We start from the raw sequence: 6,624 nt of genomic DNA on the forward strand, positions 1-6,624 counted from the left end.
AGTATTACATCCATGCAATTAATCAACACAAATATATACCACGACACAGAGTATAGTAGTATAATAGTATAATATATATATAGTATAATATATAGTATAATATAATAGTGGAAACAGTCTTACATGAATGAGTGGACAAACGTCTCAACTCGAGGCGGAGTGAATGAACAATGTTTGAACTAAAATGGCCGCTCAGCACTACCGGGTCAGAGCACGGCATAACTGGGCAGCGACAGCAGTGACACTACCCTCTAGTGGCTGTCGATAAACTCTTCAATTATCCAAAAAGTGCATTGATTGAGAAACGAAATGTGTGTCAAAGGTGATCATTTATAATGTTCATATAAATTAATTCTTCCTATTTTTCAAGTTACAGCTGAACACAAAACAAATCAAATCTAGTTGCCCCAAACTTGTATTGACTATAGATCTTCTTATTGTATAAGCAATCAATTTTTGCCCAATATTTGCTTAATAAGGCGTCATGTACTGTATATTACCAACCAATACTTTCTGTTCTATTTCATTTTATTATTCTTAGTTCCCAATGATGCTCGAAATGCTTTTTCTGTAGCTTTTCAACTCAATAAAAAACACCTTATACATTTTTTTCTGAATGAACAGAATTTCATACATTCATTTGTTGGTTCATCACAGTGAAATGACAGATATGTGACTAATGTCTAAAAATGTAGGTAGGCCACTGATCAAATGTATCTCTTAAATCTTAATGAACAAAGCTTGGCTTGGATGGTTGGACGTGATGTAGAAAGGTACGGTGCATGTATTAACACAAACAGAAGAGATGCTCAAACATTGCAATATCAGCTTAGGAATGCTGACAAAATCAGTTACATAAATCTGATTAAAGAACTCAGAGGTAATTCCCATGTGATTTGAGATTACAAAGATTTTCTTTCTCCATGTTCACAGATGATGTAACCTGCACTGTGCTGCAGCCTGGTGTAGGACAGGGGGCTCTCCGACTGCACAATGACTGCACTGCAGGGCCACCTTATGTAACCGTCTGTTCAGTGTGTGTACGTGATGTGTGTTTGTCTGGTAAAGACTGGCATTGCGCAACAGAGGTTAGGCAATAGAATGAGTATTTGGCAGCAATACCCCATTAAAATCATTACCTGTTGCTGACAACGCATTATATGCAATTTCATTTATGTTGCCAGTATTACACACTACTGTTGCAATCCAGCAGAGTACATTGAGTACAAATATTTGACAAATAGATCACCTTTTTGCCCTTTAAAAAGGTTGTGAAAATTCATGGCAAGAAAAACTTGATTCTGTCAATTTACTAAGCATTCCTCAACATAACGTATCAGAAATATTTATAAAAGCTGTGTAACTGGGGTTCTGGGGGGATTTCATAAAAAAATGCAAGTACTTAAATGTATATTAAGACATTCACTGAAGTTACCCATGAGCAAGGCACCCAATTCCCAAATCCCTCAGGACAAACGGTACAATATGACCAGTGTTGGAATGTAACTATAAGTACATTTACTCAAGCACTGTACTTCAGTTAAAAATGGAGGTACTTGTACTTGAGTATTTTCACGTTATGGTACAGTATACCAAATACATTATAGGAAAATGTTTAACTTTATACTCCCTTACATTTATTTTACAGATTAAGTTACTAGTAATTTTGCAGATTTAGATTATTAATACAAAATGTTATTTATTATCACGTATTATAATAGGTTAAGCTACCCAATAGTTTATAAAGTAATAAACCCCACTTTTGCCAAGAGAAACATTGAAGTGATGAAATGATTAATGCATTCATAATTATAATACTACAATTTAAAATATATATGAGTGCCCCGGCCTGCAGACCACGCCCCCTCAGGTCAGTGCCCCGGCTGCGTCTATCGTTTATAAGGACAGTATTTTGCTTGTCAGATTCAGATTTCGCGGATGTGCCGTGTCTATGACGCTAAAGCTACGTCCTTGCGTAATGCGGAAGTGGGAGTGGTTCAATCTAAATTGGGTTGGAATAACGATAGACGCGCCCCGGCCTGCAGACCAAACTCCCTCAGATCAGTGCCTATCCACCAGGAGAACAGACTAGAGGTCTCTCCTCTCCTGCGCATGCTCCTGTTGCTGTGACTCTCTAACAAAAGACACACCTGACAGGTGAGTGGGAAATCATTTCCAAACATGTTTTTGCATTGTCGTGTAATACAGTGGATATTATCACGCTTCCAAGAGTTTTCCCAGCCAGTGGGTAGACTGCTGGCTAAGTTACGTTAGCTAGCTGACGTAAGTTAAGCTAACTGTTATAACCTAAACTCTATATTTACCGTTTTTCACGTTGCGTTTCGTAATTAAACTTCCGTATATGGGAACATAACGCTACACGCTAGGTTGTTTTGAGACGACTCTTCTTAACCATTCAAAATACAGTCCTTTAATCTACGTGTTCAACGTTAGACTGCGAAATAACGAAGGTATCTAATTTTACCGTATGAGTACATTATATATGTATTCCCTTTTGCCATTCTCAAGTTTGAAATCTATATGACCAGACCTGCATTACTTTCTTCATTAGAATGTCAAGCTGACGGCACCGCCCACCACAGTGCATTCTAGTTGGGGCCGACTGTATGAAGTGTCAAATTAACCAGTACTAAATGATGTTTCCTTATTAAAACAAAGAGCCTTTGGTTAATTTGACATATGCCGAATTGTTAAGTGGTTAGTAACAGTATCACTAAGGCTTTGCAATATGTTATGCGGGGAATAAGGGTGTGTTAGTAAACGGTGTAACATTAAATGGCCTGTTTTTTAACGGAGTTTGGAAGCCAGCCACAGACTGGACATTAACTAGCTTGGCAGGGTCCTGCTGCATCACCAAGCGAATCATTTGTCTATCGTTATCTTGACGTCTCTCGGGTTATCGCTATATGTCGGTATGAACTCGGTGTACCAAGAAAGCTGAACGGTGTTTGGAGATGTTTTAAAAATAGATAGTATGACATTAACGCCTGGATTCCTGACCTTGTCCTGTTTGGAATAAGGCACTGCGCAGGCTCAGAGTAACTGGATGCATTGACACGCTCCCTCCAATTATAACACAAGTGAACAAAAGATCTGACAGCATCATCTGGTCCTGTGTGCCAGTGTCGACTACTGTAATGCTACTGAGCTATTGTTCAAGTACTGTCCAGGGCCTCTAGTATCCAAAGTTTATTTTTGTCTGTCTTTTTGTCCATGTAGTTTTGCCTGAATGAAATCAGATAAAAACAGTATGTCTGTGGAGTCGGATTCTAATCATTTGAGGGTCTGAAAATATGCCTGTTTATGATTCAGATCATTGTCCATTCTCTAAAAGCACATTGAGTAACTCATTTATGTTAGAGTAATCTGAAAATTGTAGTCCTTGAACACCAGATTGCACAATGTAAACTCTTTGTTATTCTGACTGCATGCTGGAGGAAACAATACTAACAAATACTCCTGCTACAGAAGTAAAGAGTACAGACATATCAGAGACATTTATACTATGGAAAGGAAATGGTATAGGCTATATTTACATTTGTATAACATTTGTTATTGAAAGTGCAACAAAAGGACTGACACTGCCATGCAAACCTGCTCATCATCTACTCTAATGCATATTCACATAATGTATGTATTATGTTTTTCAAATATAAAACCTCCACAGATCAGAAAAATAAGTTGCAATCTTGGCCATTTCTGTGAAATTGTGCCTGTTAAATATTCATTTACAAAGGTGTTTACTTAACTTCCTGTGCTGTGTTGCAACAGTTTGCACAATGCATGTCTCAATCAAGTCATTGCCTAAACTACCTTTCTTATCATTTAACCCTTCTTTAAAAAAAAAAAATACAATTCATGTCAGTCATGTATTTGCTTTATTTTGACTCGCAATAGTTATCAAAATTCAGATTGAACTGTGATAGCTGTCAAAAGCAGAAATTCCACCTGCGTACCAGTGTGACACACTTTTGTTGCAGCTTACTGATTATTACTTCAGACTTCATTGCTTTTCTTTAGGCATTTACAATTTGTCACTAGCATATTTGTCTCTCTAAAGTTCCTGGTTATGCTCCACATAATGAAAAATATATAAGCTATGCCTCTGCATCAAATTAAAGAACAGCAGTTATCAAAGTATTAACCTGGATGGCCGGCTAATTCAATGGAAAATATCAATCAAAAACAAGGTGGTGTCTTTCGATTAGCTGACTAGCTACAAAGACCATAGGTATCAATGAAGTGCAGCAACTTTTTAAAAATAGCTTTATTAGCTAAGGTGCAGTTGTGTGTGGATTTTATGCAGTCATGATATCAATGGTGAGATGTTTCACCATTTTGAGGCCATGGTAGAAAGCATGGGTGTTTTATTTGTAAGGGCTTAGATAGATAGATATATCCTTAATTAATCCGAAATTGGGAAATTGTTTCGTCACAGCAGCATTTTGACATTCAATGTACAATAAATACTTAAGCACAGTGTACTAAATACATACAAATATTGTGTACAGTAGTTTCTAATACAGTAAGTGTGAGGTAGTGTAAATGGGCTACAATATGTAAGTACAGTATGTGCACCTCGATCAGTCCAATTCATTTTGACGATTGGCTGATGCAGAGCGAAGTACACATGCTGGAGTGTATGGTTTAATCATGTCCTGGATGTAGGAAGGGCCTAATTCATCCCAGCACAGCAGGCCAGTGCCAGTGTCCTGAAGCTGATTCGGTTAAGGGAGCAGACTTAGATCTAACTTAGGCAGGGTGAAGACGAACTTGAGTATTTTCATGTTATGCTACATTTGACTTCTCCTCCACTACAGTTCAGAGGTACATGGTGTACTTTTGCTCCACTACATGTATTTAATACCTTTGAGTTACTTTACAGATGTGGATGAATGATGTGAAATATAATCAAGTGTTAAATCAGACTTTAGTTCCACCTGGAGTAAATTCACAAGCTACCCTGCAGTATACAAAGTCATTCAAACTAGCTGCACCTTTACCAGCTTTGAGAACACTTTCATGATCTGCCAAGGCACACAGGGGATAGGTATTCATATACTGTATACTATTTCTGAAATGGACCAATCTGCAGAGTGACTACTTTTGGTACTTTAACTATAGAACTAATACTTTTCTAATTTGACTTGTACAGAGTATTCCTTCACAAGATCTGAGTACTTCTTCCACCTCTGTCTGATTTGAAACTCTTCCATTAACACCCTGAGTAAGTTTGTAGCTTTGTGTTTTGCTCCACCTTTTGGTAAATACAACCGCAGCAGCTTTACCACAAAGCGATTAAGGCCCCGGCCACACGGAGACGATAACGAACAGAGGTCGATATCAAAAAAGTCTTCCGTCATCACGGAATCGGCTCAATAAACGTGTCCATCCACACGAGACCGCTCGACCCGCTGGAGACGCTGTAGTATATATGCCGGGCCTGTAAGTGGCGCTGTACTTTGGCCACAGAATACACCAAAAGCAGTGAAGAAGACCGCCCGAGCATTTGTCTGTCTTGTCTGAAACTATTGCCCTAACTTCAAAAATGAATATGTTATTTTAAATGAGCATTTAACCCCAACTTGTTTTAACCATAACAAAATATTGTACTAGAGTTACTGGCACCAGAAAAAACTACACTTTTTTGAATGAATGTGTGAAAACCCACTGAAAACAAGAGAAAAAAATATCTCAGCATCTGAGATCTGAAAAAGTGCTTCATGGAAGTGAATGTTTATAACTACAGTAACCTTTGTTTTGCTCTCTTACAGGTGGCCAGGGTTTGTTTAACTTGGGAGATCTTCTGAATATGTTGCCTCAACACCTGAAGCAGATTCGAGTCCTAATGCTCAATGAAAAGGAGAATTTAGAGAGGTCCCTGTTCAGACTGGAACAAGGTAATGCTGCTTCCAAACAACATTTTGTTTCTCAAGCAACTCATTTACCTAGATCTATGTTTATCATCTGTTCCTCTATACATAAACACATATTAGTGGTGAGTTCAGGTTATGCACTGTAAGGGTCTAGAAGTTCAATGGCCCCCAGCAAGTGTGCAGGGAATTGGTATTGGACCTTTATAAGGAAGGAATGCAAGTAGAACATTCTTTGGTTGAGTGAAATAAAACTACATGAAACAGCCAAGAAAAAGAAATGAAAATTAAAAAAAAGCTGGATTTGAATATATGAAAAAGATATCGACCTTTACAATGGATATTGCAGGGATTTAGTATAAGAACTTGGAAAGTGGTTTATTTTTGTATTCAGTGTCTTTAGAGCAGGATTGTAATGTGACACATGCCCCTAGTAACATAGAAGTCAGTAACAACTTTTAGTTACCACATTATAGTTCATGAACAGAGCAGCAGAGATCTGTGTGTGAGTTTGAAGGAGGGATTGTCTTGCATGTTACATTACTGATGTTGAGACAAGAGAAGTCTTTTTTTTAATTATTATATAGAATCCACATAAACATTATTGGCACAGCCATAAGCAATCAAACATAAGAGTTTGTCTTTTATTAAAGGGGCCCTATTGTGCTTTTTCAGGTGTTCCCTTTCCTGTAGTGTGCTATATAGGTTTTTGTGCATGTAAATGGTCTGA

General features: G+C 37.7%; 1 long non-coding RNA gene across 1 annotated transcript; it reads left to right on the forward strand.

Moving 5' to 3' along the window:
• The first annotated feature begins 1,963 nt into the window (after positions 1-1,963).
• On the forward strand, positions 1,964-5,889 carry LOC104963519 (uncharacterized). Its single transcript, XR_800325.1, has 2 exons — positions 1,964-2,157; positions 5,796-5,889. It is a non-coding gene; the product is annotated as an uncharacterized lncRNA (long non-coding RNA).
• Positions 5,890-6,624: the final 735 nt, after the last annotated feature.

The sequence above is a fragment of the Notothenia coriiceps genome, unplaced genomic scaffold, assembly GCF_000735185.1.
Source record: "Notothenia coriiceps isolate Sejong01 unplaced genomic scaffold, NC01 NC01_scaffold00036319, whole genome shotgun sequence".
NCBI classification, from domain to species: domain Eukaryota; kingdom Metazoa; phylum Chordata; class Actinopteri; order Perciformes; family Nototheniidae; genus Notothenia; species Notothenia coriiceps.